The sequence below is a fragment of the Eptesicus fuscus genome, chromosome 7 (assembly GCF_027574615.1).
Source record: "Eptesicus fuscus isolate TK198812 chromosome 7, DD_ASM_mEF_20220401, whole genome shotgun sequence".
NCBI classification, from domain to species: domain Eukaryota; kingdom Metazoa; phylum Chordata; class Mammalia; order Chiroptera; family Vespertilionidae; genus Eptesicus; species Eptesicus fuscus.
The window spans coordinates 68,545,852-68,565,124 of NC_072479.1; positions in this window are offsets into that span (position 1 = coordinate 68,545,852).

Below are 19,273 nucleotides of genomic sequence, written 5' to 3' on the forward strand. Positions count from 1 at the left end.
CATTCATAAAAAGCACTTCACTGTGAAAGTAGTTTATAATCTAATTCCAAAAAAAAAAATCTATAGGAAATTGTGTATCATAACTCATTCATCTTCTTTTTTATTTCTCTAGTCTCTTCCTGCTGTCATTCCTAGAGAGTGGATTCCCAATGTCCCTAGCTGGTCTTTCTTTCCAGCGCTCTAAGATGCCACCACAGAGATGCACTTGGTCTAACAACAAGCCTGTCCTCATTTTTGCCTCCAAGATCTGTTCCTCGTACAGCTTTCCCATATCTCAGGGTTTTGCTCATTCGTCTCAAGTTGTTCGTGACATCTAATTGCCAAGTGTTATCTATTGCGCACTTGTATTTACTTTTAGCTTCTCTCACGTTACTATTTTTCTTCTCATTCTGACCATCATTTCTGATGTCAGGTAAGTTACAAAAAATTTAATTAGAAACAAATGTTTCACTGAATGCACATAAAATAGTTGGTGATTGCAACAATCATTTTTCCCCCATTTAGGAAACAACAACAGAAGTATGGAGGGTCAATTTGTGGGTGAGCCAGGAGAAAAAAAAAATCAGATTTCTAACTCCACCATAGCATTTTTCAAATAAGAAATCTGCAGAAAATTGCTATCATTTTGGAAACATGGAGTAGGATTATGGACAAAGGAAGAAAATTGTAGATCTCTGATCAACCAAGAGGATGTCTCTGAAGGTTCCGAAATGACACTTTTCAGCAATCTTCTCCTAATGGCCAGAGCTTGTGTCTCCGGTGCTGTGGTACCAAAGCAGCCGTGGGTAACCGTGGAGCCTACGCATGTTGAGTGAGGAGAGCACTCGGAACAGAATCGTTGTCCCTAGGAGAATGCGCACCTTTGCAAAGCGCTAGCATCCCAACTCTGTGCGATGCTGTTTTAACTCCTGAGCATGTCTCTGAGTGCTCAGCACGCCAAGCATGAATTTTGAAGATATAATATCTCATTGATTCAAATCTCACCGAAATGGAACTTGACCTGGATATAATTATTTTCCTTTTACTAAAATTGAATTTAGACATAAATGCTTTTTTTTTTTTTCTCTCTCCACCAGGGAATAGAAAAAGCTGTTATAAGTAGTGTAATGGCATTGGCTATGACGTTAAGAAACACTTTTCTGCCAGATGTTTTCAGACTTCATTGGTGTCTTCCCACTGATAGACAATAAATTAGAAAGGGAGTACTGGCTTAAAATATTCTAGTTGTGGTTAATCTGATAAAACACAAGTCAAGCAAAAACGATAGCACTGATGAGATAAACAACTCTATTTCTATTTATGCTTAACTTTTTACTATGGGAGACAGGGAACCTAAAGATGAGAATGCAAGTGCTTGCCAAAGAAATCATTTTAAGGCAGTTTTTTGAAAGCATCAACAAAAATGAGAAATTAGCCCTAGCCGGTTTGGCTCACTGGATAGAGCGTCGGCCTGGGGACTGCAGGGCCCCAGGTTCGATTCTGGTCAAGGGCATGTACCTTGGTTGTGGGCACATCCCCAGTGGGGGGGGGGGGGGGTGCAGGAGGCAGCTGATCGATGTTTCTCTCTCATCAATGCTTCTAGCTCTCTATTCCTCCCCCTTCCTCTCTGTAAAAAATCAATAAAATATATTTTTAAAAGAAAAAAGAAAAATGAAGCTATTTTAAAGAAAATGAGAAATTATTGGAAGTTTTATATAAGTAGGCCACCTTCAATGCATAAAAATGTTATGATAGATGGGTCAAGAAGAAGAATAAAATAAGGATAAAAAGATGGAGGAGTGGGAGGGACGCACCTGAGGTTGCCCTGGAAGAGAGAAGTCACTGAGTGAAGTCACTGAGTATTGGTGTCAGCTCTGCTGCTAAACAGCTGTTTGCTTTTAGACAAAGCAGTCACTTCTCTTGGATTCCACTCCTCCCTCTGTTATGCAGGGGTCATAGCATCTGAGATCTCTTCCAGTTTTCAGCTTCTATGAATCCATACGCTGAAATAAAACAGGTGAAAGTGTTTTGAAAAACAGGACAGGTGTTATTCTGATGCTGAAATGCCTTACCCAGGAGGAGGGCAGGGGCAGATTTCAAAGCTGTTAGGGACAGGTGCAGAGAGTCTGTGACGTGTGTACATGCCGCTTGGGGCTGAGCCTTGCAGGTGTGAGGGGCTCCACACTCTTCTGTTAGAAGGGATGGCACCAGGTATAATGTGCGGGACGCCCGCGAGCTTTTTCAGCAGCACCTATAGGGTGAGGACGGGATTGGCCAAACCTCAGATTCTTATAACCCCTTTTTGAAAGCATACAATTTCCATAATAGCATTTTACTTCTTTTTTGGTTTATTGTTCTTGTTAATCCTTACCCCAGAATATTTTTCCCATTGATTTTTAGAGAAAGTGGAAGGGAGTGGGGAGGAGAGAGAGAGAGAGAGAGAGAGAGACATCAATCAGTTGTCTCTCACAAACATCCTGACTGGGCTGAGGATTGAACCTACAACTCAGGTATGTGCCCTTGACCAGAATTGAACCTATGACCCCTAGGTATGTGTGTGTGTGGGGCGGGGGGGGGGGGGGCATGCTAACCACTTAGCATAACAACCAGGGCGCATTTTACTTCTTTTATCCTCTGAAAGGACCAAAGAACTCCCAGGCATCCTCACAGATTGACTTTCTTCATCTGGCCTTTCTAGTCCTTTAAGCATCAGCAGCCTCTTAGACCAGAACTTCTTCATTCTTTAAGGAAAACAGAAGAACATGACATCATCAGTTATTATTTACCAATATTTTCACACATACACTTTATCATTTGAGAAGTTGGAGCTCAAATGCAGTTTCTACAGTCTGGAAAACTGACAAAATGAACACTTTTAAAATATATATTTTTTATAATTTTTTTTTTATTTATTTCAGAGAGGGAGGAAGAGGGAGAGAGAGATAGAAACATCAATGATGAGAGAGAATCATTGGTTGGCTGCCTCCTGCACACCCCCTACTGGGGATAGAACCAGCAAGCCACACATGTGCCCTGACTGGGAATCGCACCATGACCTCCTGGTTCACAGGTTGATGTTCAACCACTGAGCCATCCTGGCTGGGCCCAAATGAACACTTTTGAGGCAATTTCCTATTGCCACTTAATGTTTCCCTATTCTCTTCTTTTCTCCCTGACACTTTTTTAAATGATGCTTTTTACTTATTTATTCATTGATTAGGTAATAATTCACATGATCAGATATCGAAATGATATAAAAGTCATCTATTAAAAAGTTTGCTTCCATTTCTCCAGTTTAGCCTCGGCCCTCTATAGGCAGCCGGGCATTGGTTGCTTCTGTACCTATTCGGTGTCTCTTTGTGTGCATCCAAACAGTTATCTGTGGGAGCACGTGTCTTCTCTTCATTTCTCTGCTTCCTTACACAAAAAGTTGCATGCTAAGTGCACTCTTGTGCCCCTTGTCCCCAAACTTTTCTAATATAGTCTGCCGTTTAGGCACTTTGTAAGGTTACGGCCACATGGTCCCATTTATAGTAAGCAGAATGGCCAAGTCTGATTCACTGAAAGGTTATTGCCCTGCTGAGGAGGAAATTAAATCCTATGTCGCAATTTTAATTTTAAAGTAATTCTGGTGCTGCAGCATAGCCCTGACCCTAAGCAATAATCTCATCTCATGTCTTGGAACATTCTGTTGGCATTTGATGTCCTTAATATCCCAAAGAAGTCATTACATAAAAGCACTTGGGGGGAAAAAAAAAAGTAACTTGTTGAATTCAATTAAATTTAAGAAGGAACTTAGCTACTTTGCTTTTGCTTCTCTTTTACTTTCATGTTTTAAATGAGAGGATAAGACAAGTAGCTTAGATCTTAAAGCTAAGTGATAAACAGTTGGGGAGAAGATGGAAGCCATAAATGTGAGTGTCCATTTTTCCATGTATCCATCCATCCATTCATTCAACAAGAATTACTGAGTTCCTTCTACACTCGAAAAAAATGATTCCAGGCCCTGGGGATATGAAAAACCAAGTTCCCGCCAGATTGATGCCTAGTTTCTTGTCCCTGGCACATTCTATCACCCCCCAAGCACAGGCACAATTTCGCTCACCCAGATTATTGCTATGCCTGCTATCTCATCTCCTTGCTTCCACTCACCCGCCCTCTGGCCTGTGCTGAAAAAAGCAGCCAGACTGGTTCTGTTAAAAACATAGGTCAGATCAAGGCACTCATGCTCCATACCCTCTAACAGTTTCTCATCCCCTTTGAGTAAGAGTGAAAGTCCTATGGCAATACCACAAGGCCACATAATCTAGTTCCCTTCCTTCTTAGTGAAACCACACAGTAATAAACTAAAATATAATGTTAGATATCAAACACTATAAAAATTAGAGTAATAGATGGCAGCATTTATCTTCCCCTGAGAAATATTAAGTACTTAGTATGCACAGAAAGTACTTAGTATGTACAGACAGATGACTGTTGCTATTTCTTTAGACTCCAGGAATGAGAACAATCATGATTAAACACTAAATACAGGCACTGTCTTAAATAACCATATTTGTGTGTTGTTGTTTTTTCACAAGAGCACTCAAATATTTAAGAGAAATGAGTAAAAGTACATACTTTCGTTATCTTTGCTATACTGTTTTCCTATCTAGCCATTCGCTAATCCTATCTAATAAAAAGGTAATATGCAAATTGACCATCACTCCAACACACAAGATGGCAGCCCCCATGTGGACTCAAGGTGGCCACCACAAGATGGCCAGCAGGGAGGGCAGGGGAGGGCAGTTGGGAGGGACCAGGCCAGCAGGGGAGAGAAGTTAGGAGTGACCAGGCAGCAGGGGAGGGCAGTTGGGGGTGACCAGGCCTGCAGGGGAGGACCAAGCCTGCAGGGGCAGTTGGGGGGGACCAGGCCTGCATGGGAGGGCAGTTGGGGGGGTGGACCAGGCCTGCAGGGGAGGGCAGTTGGGGGTAACCAGGCCAGCAGGGGAGAGAAGTTAGGGGTGACCAGGGCAGCAGGGGAGAGCAGTTGGGAGCAACCAGGCCTGCAAGGGAAGGCAGTTGGGGGGGGGACCAGGCCTGCAGGGGAGGGCAGTTAGGGGCAACCGGGCCAGCAGGGGAGGGCAGTTGGGGGCGACCAGGCCTGCAGGGGAGGACAGGCTGGCAGGGGAGGGCAGTTAGGGGTGACCAATCCAGCAGAGGAGGGCAGTTAGGGGCAATCGGGCTGGCAGGGGAGCAGTTAGGCGTCAAACAGGCTGGCAGGGGAGTGGTTAGGGGGTGATGAGGCTGGCAGGCAGAAGTGGTTAGGGGCAATCAGGCAGGCAGGCAGGTGAGTGGTTGGGAGACAGCAGTCCTGGATTGTGAGAGGGATATCCAACTGCCCGTTTAGGCCCAATCCTGGTGGGCAGTTGGGCATCCCTCAAGAGGTCCCAGATTGGAGACAGTGCAGGCTGGGCTGAGGGACACACCCCACCCCTGTGCACGAATTTCATGCACCGGGCCTCTAGTGAGAGAATAAGCTAGAAACCACAGACAAAAAATAATAATAACAGAAAATAGTTGATCTAGACAAGGCTGACTTGAAGATGTTTGAGTTTTTCCTTTGGAATTTGTCAGAGTTCAGAGACAGTCTCAGTATTAATGACTTTCTACATACCCATGAAAAAAAAAAAACACAACTATACCTTTTTCATCACACCCAAAGAGGGGTCAAGAAGGTGCTTGGTTTCATTTGCTTCCAAACACCGAGTCAAATATTAAATGCTAGAGAAAATGTCAATACAACTTATAAGAAGATTTTGAGATTCTAATTATTTATATTTTTGCATGTAACTTTTGATGGAACAGATCATACTGCTAGAATTTCCAAATGCTATACTCCTCTGAAGGAAAGTAGTTCATCCATCAAACTGCATTCCAAACTCTTAACGCAATTGCTGTGTTGCACTGTAGACACTAATAAGTGAATGAAGTAATAAAATGCACAAATTTACGCCTCTGTTGTGTGTTTCTTAGTAGAAAGAAAATGAAGAGTTGGAACTATCTAGGATATTTTCCTGTGTTTAGAAGAGGAACCCTTCTTTCTTTGAAATTTCTTACTGTTACATGAGTTTGTGTTTCAGAGCCAATGAAGTAGCATGGGAAGTAGAAAGAGCAAGATAATTCTGAGCTCATGGCATGACAGCCTGCCTAGCAGCTGAATGAACTCACATAGTTTTGGTGCTTCTTTCCCATCAATAAAATTAGACTAATACCACTTGCCTAACAGAAACTTAGAGAGGATTAAAGACTATAGTATGTGTATAGAACTCAGGGCTTTTGCATTTACTGTTCTCTTATTAGAATATTCTTTTCCTTACACTTCCATTAGCTGTTTCCTTCTTAATATTCAGTATTCAATACAAATATTCCCTTCTCAGAAATGCCCTTATCTATTTCAAGTGTCCCCTTCCTTAAATTTCTCTATCACATCACACTTTAAAATTTTTCTTCATGGCACTTACTATTACCTGAAATTATCTTATTTCCTTGGTTATGATCTGCCTCTTCTATTAGAATGTAACCGTTTTGAAACCAGAGATCTTAACTAACTAGTTCAGTGGTCTGTCCTCTGCCCTGAAAGGTACTAGTAAATGCATTGAATGAATTCATGACAATTAATAGTCCATGTAGTTCATGGAATCTTAATTTTCTCCCTCTTCCTGGGGGCAGGGCCAATATTGAGTATGGTAAGAGCACATAGCGTGTGATCAATAAATAATCTGAAAAAATACAGGAAATTTTTCTGTGCTGTAAGAACCTCTAGACACACTCCTAGAAACATGTCCTTTGGTATCTGGCATTAACACTGATTTGCACAAACCCACATGTGTGGCTATTTTAGCTCACACACACATTGAAAGCACATACACACGCAGGAAAACACATTTTCTTCTGAATGTGAACCCATCTGGCAACCCCAATACCCGCTCTATATACTAGTACAGTTGGATAATTAAGTCTCTAGAGGTTACGGACAAGCAAGGTCTTCAGTCGAAAATTCACCTCAGGATGATGAGTTTGCTTCTTTATCTTTGTTTATGGTGTCTTAAGAGCAATGACTAGTTTCTAAAGGGCTTTTCTTTTCCCTTTTGCTAAGGGCAGTGGTGAAAAACAGAAAAGGAATTGCTCCTGGATTTGATGAAACAGCCCAAGAGGTGAGCGAGGCAGAGTCGTTAACCTGCACACCCCTTGCCAGCCTCCTCACTGATGACGGGAGTTTTCAGAATGAGGAACTTGGAATGAGGAACTTGGGGTTCAAATAAAATAAAGAAGGTTTATAACAGTCGACAAAGAATCAAAGGTAAAATGGAGTTGAGAGAAAAATGCCCTCATTTATGGAAATTTAGCTTGCTCCATAACACTACCTTTCAAAAGGTATTGATCCCAGTTGCTTTGTAATTTAAAGAATTTGTCCTACAATATGGAACTTTGATTTATGAGTTACTGTAAGTCATTTCACTGCTTATGGATGTTTTATTTATATCCAAATAGTACAAAGTACTTGTGCTATTTTTTATAAAATTACAGTTAAATCAATATTCTTTATAAAGTTGATAGCTAATGTCCACATAAAGAACAAGAAATAATACAGAGCTGAGCTCAAGCAGGGTTAAGCACAATAAAAGTAAAATAAATCCAATAAAAGCCTTTGTGACAGGTCTTTGCTTTATGTGGTCATTTACTCTCCAGTCAAAATTATATTTAGTCCTTTTATGCCCCAGCTGTCCAGATAAACATGGGGTTATTTTTTTTCAACTCTTAAGAGTACTGAATTGCATATTGCCAAAAAATTAAAAAATAAAACCCACCTATAAATGTATTTCAAATTCAGTCTTTAAAAAGATGAGCCATTGTTAGTTATATAGAGCTTTTTTGAACATACATTGTAATTTTCTGGAAGAGGCCTATGGGAATTATTAAACTACTATTTGCTCAAAACATCCAAACTATGGCAGATTGACTAGAACGTCAGCCCTGGAGTTGCCTTCCCTGTACTGAATCATGGTTCTGCCACTTAACTCGATGTGCAACTTTGGGAAAGTTACTCACTCTTTTTGTTCTTCAATTTTGTCATCTGTAAAATGCACATAATATGAAATTATACCTATTTCACATGATTGTCTCCAATAGTTCCTGTGAGGACTAAAATTAGTTAATCATGGATAGCTCATAAAAAAGTACCTGGCAAGCAGTAAAATTCAATAATTTGTATTTAATGATGATAATAAGCTTTCCCAGCACTGGAGCCAGAGTAATCAAAGGTAATGGATGAAAGAAACCTCAGCCCAAATCCTTCTGCTATGATTACTGAGCTGATTGCTTCAGCTGGTCACTCCTCCTGACTGAGTAGAGAAATCTGGCTGCAGTAGGAGAAAAGAAGTCAACGGCAAAGAGACACAGAGACCAGAGAGAAGGGTGTTGGGAATTTTGAGGGCCAGCTGTAAGTCTGACATTCTCAGAAGGATTCAGATTCTTGCAGCTCTTTCCTTAATCTTCCAATAAATTCATTTTTGTTTTATTTTGCTTTTGCTTAAGTGTGGGTTGTTTTTCTGCACTTTACAACTAATAGGCTTTCCCTGGCCCCTGAGACTAACAGAATGACACCAGATGAAGCCGTCAGAAAGATCACACACTCATTTAAGACTTGCCAGGCTCCCAGGTGTCAGTCTAGCTCCAAAGTCCCTTTCCATAGGCCTTTTGCTGAGGACCCTTTGACCCTGGCTTTAGGGACAGAAGGGCAGTAATGAATGAGCTCAGGAAAATGAAATAGGAAGAGAAGGAAAAACAGAAAAACAAAGAGATAGTGTATGGCTGCATGATAAAGAAAGAACGTGTTTTTGTGGGGTTTTTTTAATGTGTGACTTCAGAATTCAGAAAATAATGCCAAGGAAGGAAACTCCAAAATATTTGGAACAAAATGTAATCATTTCAATGAAGGTAGACTATTTTGAATATATATATATATATATATATATATATATATATATATATATGTATCAGCTGACAAAGAATCAAAGGTAAAAAGGAGTTGAGAGAAAAACTCCCTCATTTATGGAAATTTAGCAAAGCTATCATTTAGAATGAAAGGACATATAAAGAGCTTCCTAGATAAGAAAAAGCTAAAGGAGTTCATCACCACCAAAGCAGTATTACAAGAAATGTTAAAGGGTTTTATTTAATAACAAGAAGAAAACATATATCAAAATATGGATAAGGAATATAATGAACAGCATAAACTGATGAACAAAAACAGATCCAGAGGCAGAGAAGGATCGATCAGACTGTCAAATCTCAGAGGGAAGGTAGAGGAGGGTGGGGGTAAGGGGAAGAGATCAACCAAAGGACTTGTATGCATGCGTATAAGCCTAACCAATGGACACAGACACCAGGGGGGTGAGGGCAAGAGTGGAGTGAGGGCAATGGGGGGATAAGGACACATATGTAATACCTTAATCAATAAAGAAAAAAATATGAACAATAAAATAGCAATAAATACATACCTATCATCCGTATGTTCATTGCAGCATTATTTATTTACAATAGCCATATGGAGCAACCTAAGTGTCCATCAATAGATGAATGGATAAAGAAGTGGTGCTTATATATAATGCAGGCGTCCTCAAACTACGGCCTGCGGGCCACATGTGGGTGTTTTTGCCATTTTGTTTTTTTTACTTCAAAACAAGATATGTGCAGTGTGCATAGGAATTTGTTCATAGTTTTTTTTTAAACTATAGTCCGGCCCTCCAACGGTCTGAGGGACAGTGAACTGGCCCCCTGTTTAAAAAGTTTGAGGACCCCTGATATAATGAATATGACTCAGCCATAAAAGGAATGAAATTTTTGCCAAAACCGGTTTGGCTCAGTGGATAGAGCATCGGCCTGCAGACTGAAAGGTCCCAGGTTCGATTCCGGTCAAGGGCATGTACCTTGGTTGCGGGCACATCCCCAGTAGGGGGTGTGCAGGAGGCAGCTGATCGATGCTTCTCTCTCATCGATGTTTCTAGCTTTCTATCCCTCTCCATTCCTCTCTGTAAAAAAAAAAAAAAAAAGGAATGAAATTTTGCCATCTCCAACAACGCAGATGAACCTAGAGCGTATTGTGCTGAATAAAATAAGTCAGAGAGAGAAAGACAAATGTCAAATGATTTCACTTAAATGTGGTATCTAAAAAACAAGGTAAATGAACAAGAAGAATAGAAACAGGCCCAGGCAGCGTGACTCAGTGGTTGTGCATTGACCTATGAACCAGGAGGTCCACAGTGTAATTCCAGGTCAGGGCACATACCTGGGTTGTGGGCTCAATCCCAAGTGTGGGGTTTGCAGGAGGCAGCAGATCAATGATTCTCTCTTATCATTAATGTTCTCTCTCATCATTATTCTCTCTCTCCCTCTCCCTTCCTCTCTGAAATCAATAAAAATATTTTTTAAAAGAATAGAAACAGACTCATAGATGCAGAATACATTTTGATAGTTGCCAGAGGGGAGAAGGACTAGGGGACTGGGTGGAAAAGGTGAAGGGATTAAGAAGTACAATTAGTAGGTACAGAATACTCATGAGGATGTAAAGTGCAACACAGGGAACATAGCCAATAATATTGCAATAACTATGTATGGTGTCAGATGGGTGCTAGATTTATCAGGATGATCCCTTCATAAGTTATATAAATGTCTAATCACTGGGTTGTACACTTAAAACTAATATAATATTGCACATCAATTCCAAGTGAAAAATAAAAATTATTAAAAAGAAGAAAAAAATAATAAATTTAAAAATAAAACAAGCAGAGACTTGATAATTGCTTTATGCATTGTGGCTTGCCCACTCTTGCTGCTCTTGAGAGCCCTGACAATGCCGCCATGTGAAGGAGCCCAGGACAGGCTGCCATATGGCCCAGTCATTCTGACTACTCCAGTCAACAGCTAGCCCCCTTCCTGGTCAAATGGTTTAGCTAAACTTGTCAGTCTAGTTGAGACCAGCAGAAAAGCATGCAGTTGAGCCCAACCCACATTGTTGACCCACCAGAATAATGAGCTAAGTAAATTGTTGTTTAACTATTATGACTTTATTGGTATTTACTTTATGCTGTGATCTATAAGATCACAGAAAGGTATTGATTATAAATGTACAATTCCATAGAGTTGCTCAATAAGAATTATAATGTCCTATTTCATCACACCATGTATGAGTTAAATCACTGCTACTTAAATCACCTTTTATAGAGAGCATAAGAACTTCATTAAGTATACAAATGTCTATTTTAAATGCCAAACCATTAAGAAATATAAAGGCCGCATTTTATCAGAATTTTCTTCTTATATGCTTGCCAATTATTTCTCATAATCAGCTACTTTGCTTCCATTATTTCAATTTGATAAAAATTTGCTCCTGATAGAAGAAAACTGTATTAGGAAGAAAGTGAAATTATACTAATCCCTTATATTTTAATGATAAATTTTAACTGAGAATTTATGAAGAAAATAACAGAGTGACTCTAGAGATTCATAGATTGCATGCTAATACATTTATGGTTTCCCAAACTGAGTAATGCATACACTAACACAAGGAATGAGGCACTATAATATCAAACATTATAAAGGACAAAATACCCATAACACTCTATCAACTTTCTATTTCCTAGCTATACAGAAGTCAAACATAGCAAAAGCTATATGGCAAGTCACATAGTGAAGGCAGGGTGGATGGTAAAAGTGGGTTTACAGTTGTGAGTTTGCAAGTTGTGAGTATATGAAGCAGTGTTAATAAAGCTATTGTAATGATCATAGACTGCATGTCTTATTCCATTCTACCTACTTTTGCACACTTCTGTATATAACTGAAAACCAGTTGGAGACATGCAGAAACTTCCAAATTGCATTTATTCTAGCTAAAATGAATGACTATTTAAAAAAATTACTTTCTAGATCACTCACAGAGCACTACAAATAAAATGACTTCGCTTTTTTTCCTTATCAAGTAAACGGCTCTATCGCACAGCTGTTGGAGAATGGTTGACTTCTTGTCTAATGGCCAGGTAGAAGGGAAACAAGAATTTCCCATTAACTGAAGCTTTTCAGAACCAGTGTGTGTGTGTGTGTGTGTGTGTGTGTGTGTGTGTGTGTGAGGCAGTTGTAATTATCTGACTCAAGTTTCCACTGGCCATGTTTTCAAAATGCTGTGACAAAAATAAGCAAATCTATTTGCTCAAAGCTAACACGTTCAAAGACTGTCTTTCAAAAAGAAGAAGACAATGAAAAAATCATTAATATTTGTGACATTATGACGTAAATGAAATGGTACAAATTTCCTGTCAGAGTAACAACAGGAGAGGTGTCTAAGATTGCCACCTTGAGTGAAATGTAAGATAATGCATTTTGAAAACAAGATTAGCAGAAAAGGTTTAAAATTTGCCCAGCACAGTTATCCTCACTAAAAAATTCACATCATTCTGAATTTTTATTGTGCAAGCAGAGAGATCAGCATGCTTTTTCGTCCCACTTCCTATTGTATTTCCCTTTCTTTTCACATCAGAATTCTGTACACATTCCATAGGAAATTAGCCGCCTGAATGAAGAGAAAGAGAGAGTGAGAGTGACTAATGCATGAGGAAAGTCTCTCTCCAGGCCGCCCTTCTCACAGACCCTGTCTTCAGTCTCCCCGCTGCTCTTTTCTCCTTCTTTTCTGAGCAATGTCCCTGAGTTCTCAGCTCCTCAGCTCCAGGAGTGCTTGCACTGCGCCCTAGGCAGCGGTGGGGTCGACTGGGGTGGGCGGTTTGGAGGGTCACAGGGGACACACAGGTTTTCTCATCTGCTTCTAAAATACGAATGCCTGATTAGCCTTCATGTGTTAATTTCCCCCTGCATTTCAAAAGGGACAAAATCCTATGGCCAATTCATAGATTTCGAGATGGGGTTCATTAAAATTACACTCTTAGATCAGAAAGGCCCCCCCTCGGCTGGGGCCTCTTTCCAGCTCTGAAACTTTGCAGTATAGGTGGTCATCCGGCCACAAGACCAAATGCGCACAGAAGCATCACTCTGAGCTACCCTTTCCAAGTCAGGCCAGGTTTGTTCTTCTAAATTTAGAAACTGGCAGGTTGTAGAAGAAACTATAAAAACGATAGAGAACAGCACCTATTGAGAAACACTGATAAGCCACCTGCTTCCTCTCAAGAAATGTTTCTCCTGAGAAGACGGCATCTCTCCTCCTGGCTTCAACACCTTTCAGGCCAAATGTTGTAGGGAACCTCCCCCCACCCACCCCCCGCCCCCGCAAACCCTTAATGCTTCTTATTAGAAACGCCCTTCTCCCTGGTCCCGGCACCACCAACAGGGTTGAGGGTGGGGATGGGCACAGAGAGTTCCGTTCATCTTTGTGTTTTAATGGAAACCTGGCTCTCCTCTCCCAGGTATTAGCTACCTTTCTCCAACCCCGCTTACCCCAGGGTCTGTGTGTGGGCTGTGTGTTCTTGCTCCTCACCGTTCGTACCAGAACATTGTGTTGTGTTTTTTTTTTTTACTTTCTACAAGGAAATAAGCTCAGCTCCTTTGGAGCGTAGGCTGTGAGATTATACAGGTTTAGAGGGCAGGTCCTAGAGCCACACTCCCTAAGTCTGCAAATGGTTCCAAAATTCACGTGCCTTATTTCCCTCATCAATAAAATGGGAATCACATCACTTTCCTTACAGAGATATTGAAGCTTAATTAACTCATATTTAATATTTAGACCAAGTGCCCACCTAGCCTATGGCAAAGTGCTCCATGATGTGGCTGCTGTTATTGCTATCTACTGGGTAAGTGTGTGGTAGTTTTACTGTTCTGCAATTCCCCTTGGTCCTGCCTGGAACGTATTTCACAGTGTCTGCACAGATCTCCATCAAGTGTAATCTCAGGCGCCATTCTCCTCACAAAATACTTCTTTGTCCCTTCAGCCAGAAATGATTTCTATTTCTGTGTAACCTCCTTAGCTCTTTATGCCTCCTTACTGGTCATCATTCTATACTTTGCATATTGAGGGCCCCAATTAGAAGGTGAACTCCTTCTGCCTGAAAGTCACAGTCACTTTTGTTTCTTGTAACATTTTCACATAAGGGACCTTCAAAAAATCATTAAATTACAAATATTATCCTATATAATAAAGAGGTAATATGCAAATTAATCCTCATGCCATAATGCCATCACAAGATGGCGGTGTGCACAGTGTGGGCAGGGCCGGCTGCTCCACACACCTGCCGCCACAGTTCCCATGGCCCCCCGGGGGCGCGGAAGGTCTGGCGGCCACTCCGTGCACCTGCCACCGTGGTTCCCTCAGCCCCGCCGGGGGGTAGGTCCCCACTGCTGCTCCCTGTGGCTTCCCTGGAGTTCCCTCAACCCTGCCAGGGGGGCAGGTCCCAGCTGCTGCTCTGCACGGCTTCCATCAGCATGACCAGGCTGGCAGGGGAGGGCAATTGGGGGCAACTAGGCCAGCAGGGGAGGGCAGTTGGGGGCGATTGGGCTGCCAGGGGAGCAGTTAGGCATCAATCAGGCCAGCAGGGGAGCAGTTAGGGGGTGATCAGGCTGGCAGGCAAAAGTGGTTAGGGGCAATCAGGCAGGCAGGCAGGCAAGCAGTTGGGAGCCAGCAGTCCTGGATTGTGAGAGGGATGTCTAACTGCCGGTTTAGGCCCGATCCCTGCAGAATGGGGCCTAAACCAGCAGTTGGACATCCCCCGAGGGGTCCCAGATTGGAGAGGGTGCAGGCTGGGCTGAGGGACAGCCCCCTACTGCACAAATTTCATGCACCGGGCCTCTAGTGATTTATTATATTAGGGGGCCATATTAGAAGTCCATATTTCAAAAACTTATGGACCCTGCATGAACTTTTTTCAGGACTCTCCTACTTAGTTCTTTAAAGCAAAAGTGACAACCCCAACTTCCTTATACATGAGTAGAAAGTGACAACTATAATCAACACCAGGCTCCCTCCTGGGCAGGTCATGGCAAGGAACTTTAATCACATTAACTCTTCAGCAGACTGGCTGAAAAGGAGTACTAGGTAAAAATCGATTTGAAGGCATTAAAGAGCAAACTAAGGGATTTGATCACTGAAAGACCTCACGGGGTGACTTTCCCCTTGACACACCCTAGTCAGAAAGCTGCAATATTATTGGCTTGAGATGTGAGAGGATGGAGTTTAGGATGCCAGAGTGGCTAAATTAAGAAGGGAAATCCCAGAAGGGAGGGTCACGCCGGAGGAAGCCCTGCGTCTGTGTGTCAGTTCCCGGCTGATCTCTGGGCTGGAGCCCAGTGGACAGCAAGAGCTACAAGTCTGCAAACACCAAGAGGGGATCTCTCTCCTTACCACAGGGCCAGCCTCTGGGCTTGGAGTCCTGCCTAGCCAAAGGTGTTTGGAAAGCTCTTTGTACATTCTATAGATCTTTCTATAACGAAGAAACCTAAGCCTTCGCAAGTTCCAAGTGATCAGCCAGTAATCTGTCTCCCCCTATTGTGAGAATAAAATATAGTCATACAGGCTAGTGATGGGTGCTTAAAAAATAGGATTCAGTCTTATTATTTCAAGAAGACTAATCAAGCATAGGATTTGTGGGTGGGAGACAGGGACAGTGGCTACTAATCCAGAGTGAAGGAAAGAAAAAAGCCACTAGCACCAGTTCAGAATAAGAGAAGGTTAGACATGACACATTATAAAATATTACCAAACATGAATTTACTTACAAATGAAATGAAACCATGCTATTTGAACATTTTCAGTAAGGAAAGTCTTTTATCCTTATAAAGAATAGATTAACTTAAAAATCAAATTGAAATTACATGAACCCACAACATAATTTTATAAGTCGAATAAGCCTCTCTATTTTCCAGAATAGTATCTAACAAAATGTAAAATGCAAAGATTAAACTTTTCCAGTTAAAATTTTTTACAATTCCAAAGTATGTCATATTTAACTAAGAATTCACCTCCAATAGGAGTTTCTGGAGAAGCTGTTAATTTTCAAACAACCATGCTCCTCCATTTGGTAGCTGGAATCATTCCCATTAAAACACGGTCTTTATTTCAATGCAATAATATTTCTCCCTTATTTCCATATGTACGTAATCATCACTATAATATTTCTCCCTTATTTCCATATGTACGTAATCATCACTTTGGGATGCCATCACAAAGACACAAATGGAAGGCACAATGGCAAATGGACGATTATCTGCCTCTGGAAGAGTCAGAACTAGTGTGCAAATAGGCAGTGTAACCACATTTTCCAAATCAGATTTCTTCCTAAATGTTGCAAATTTGAAGGTAGACATTGTGCCCATCTCCCCCGCTTTAACACTCCCCCCACCAAACTGACAGAGGTTAACATGGATTCTGAGTCGGTCTGCCTAGGTTTAAATACCAGCTCTGGCAAAATACTTAATCTCTCTATACTCAGTATCCTTGTGACTACACAGAGTGGAAATATTAACAATGGTACTGATCCCATAGGGTTGTTATGAAGCATAAATAACATGGGTACAGCAGCCACTTAAAACAGTGGCTGACACAATGCTATATGGTTTTTCAAAAGTTGTCATCATCATCAGTGTTTGTGGCAAAAGATCTTGACTATGCCACATGAAGTAAAGAATGTCTATGGGAAGATATATTATGTTAAATTACCCAATATATGATTGCAAAACACAAACATGATTTTTTTAACATCTACCTTAGCTTCATACAATTCAGAAAACATTTTGAATGATGTTATAATAAAAAAAATGGAAGCTATAAATTACTTTATAGTTCAAAACTTAAAACTATGAAAGTTAATTCAGATTAGTAAGAAAGTTTGGCACAAGAACACTTGGGAAAATAGCACAATATCGCCACCTAGTGGGTATTGCATTTTAAACAATTTTGTGGATTGTGCTTAAGCTGTTTTATAGTTAGGGGGGGAAAAACCTTTTCAAAAAGAAGCACCTTCTCTTCACTAATGTTAAGGAAATTAAAATAATAGGAAAAAATTAAATGCTATATTAGCAGTTCTCTTAAACACTGTAGCTAAAAATACCATCTAAGTTGTGAATCTCAAAATTGTTTATAAAACAAGGTAACAGTTTTGGTTCAGAAATTTCAAGTATGTCGAAAACCGCACACAAGTCACCAGCTATTTCACCATGACCTCCCAATTGAAGCAAAAAATATTAGCTATAACAAACAAATTTAAAATCATAGAATTGTGAAGCATCTGAAAAAGCCATTTACTCTACCTACTTGCTGCCTGAATCTCTTCTGAAGCATCCCTGACAAACAAATCTTGCCTTCAGCAAGCAAGCAAACTTACTCTTCTCTGGGTTCATTGCCCTGCAGAGACTACACAATTAGAAAATGTATGTTTTTCATGAGTGGAAATCTGCTGACCCTTGATTTATAATTCAGGGAATATAGAATATTCCAATCCTTCTTCCAAATAATTATTCACTTATGAGCATATCAAGTTATAGGATCTCTGCTTCTCCGAGTTAAACATCCCATATATTCTTTTGGCCATTTCTCTTGCAACATAATTATAAACACTTACCTGTTCATAATTCTTTAAACAGTTTCTAGCATTTCTAAAAATGACTATAACCAGTACAAAGATAATACCAGGTATGCCATGAATGGCTTGGCTAATGCAAAGATAGGGTATCACCTCTATCCCCATGTTCTACTTCTCTTATAAAAAACTTTTCACAGTAGCAGTCAAAAACAGCCTTGGGAATCAGACCAATCTATGTTCGTCAGGGACAGCGTGGACTTCTAGAGAGCCACCTTTCTGCTTGATCTTCACTTTCTCCAGCAATCAAACAGAAATCAACATCTGCCTCATGGGAATATGAGTAGGATCAATCGTGATAGTAATTGTAAATCAGCTAGTAGTATTACACCCAGAACATTGTAGGGGCTCAGTAAACGATAGCAATTATTTTGGATTGCCATACACACACATATATATGGTTAATTGAACTGATGTTAAGGTTCCTAAACAGTGTGAAAAATCAATACTGGATTTAATATTTTCTCTTGTCAGGAAAATACCATGTCTCTTTTGGTCTAATGGTGCAACAATGACTTCAAATGAATACTAAATTTATCAATGCTCATTTTTTATAAAGCCCAACATAAATGTATTGTAGAATGACTTAATTGTGGCAAAATTTCTTACCCTAGAAATGATTTCCAAACGTTAAAGAATTTAGTGTTGGATTCACGGATAAGTTTTAAAAAATGTAACTTTAATATATCCCTTTTTATTAGAATTTTCTATGCTATACAAGTTTTAGCATATTAAAAATGTCGTCAATACAGAAAACGTACCCTAAATAAAATTATCCCTAAAGTAGTAAAATTAAGCCTAACTAAAACACAAAATAGTCCTAATTGATTGAAAATCCTTTTTCCTTAAAAGTCTAATAAACATCTGTTCTATTATAATTTAATGGTTGAAAGTTATTTTTCTTTAAATAGCAATAATTTTGAAATACTTATCTATATTATAAAAGGCCTGTGGCCGTAATGCCGTAGTGACCAAAGACCGGTCACCAGGAGGTGCATGGAGCACCTCTTGGTCCCTCCCCGCAGCTCGCAGCGGCAGGGCGGGGCTTGTGGCTCATGCAGCGTGGCCCACAGGCTCCGAAGGCAGCAAGACTGGCGGCCGGCGGGCGGGCGGGCGGGCAGGTAGGGTGTGCGGGGCTGTGCTATTTCGCACTGTGGGCTTCTAGTATATTTATAAGTAAATATAAGTATTAGGCACCATGGTAATGAAAAAATTTAAAACTAAGAAAATTTAGGCAGAAAAGTTTAGGTTGACTCTCATGAAATATGTGATTTACTTCCTAAAACTAATGTTGCATAGTAATTTTTTTCTAGGATATTCACTTCTTTCTATACTAAAAACTTCATTCAGTATTCATTTACTCAGTATTTATTATATAACTTACTTATGAACTTTTTGGATATATGGCAGGGGCTGAATTCTTTTTGAAATAAGGCTAGACATGGGCCAGGCACTGACCAGTGAGGACAAATACTCTACTCACTTGAAATGAGGACCAAAGGTTAAACCACTTGCCTTATTGATTCCAAAACCACAGTTGAATATAAAAATCTTAACTGCCATGCTAAATGCTCTTTCTACAAGCCCATTGTTCCTAAATCATGTTTAATTTTCCATTACAAAAAATGTTTCGTATTATTTTCATACTTTTTGTTTCACTTTTTAATGAAATACTAATTGCT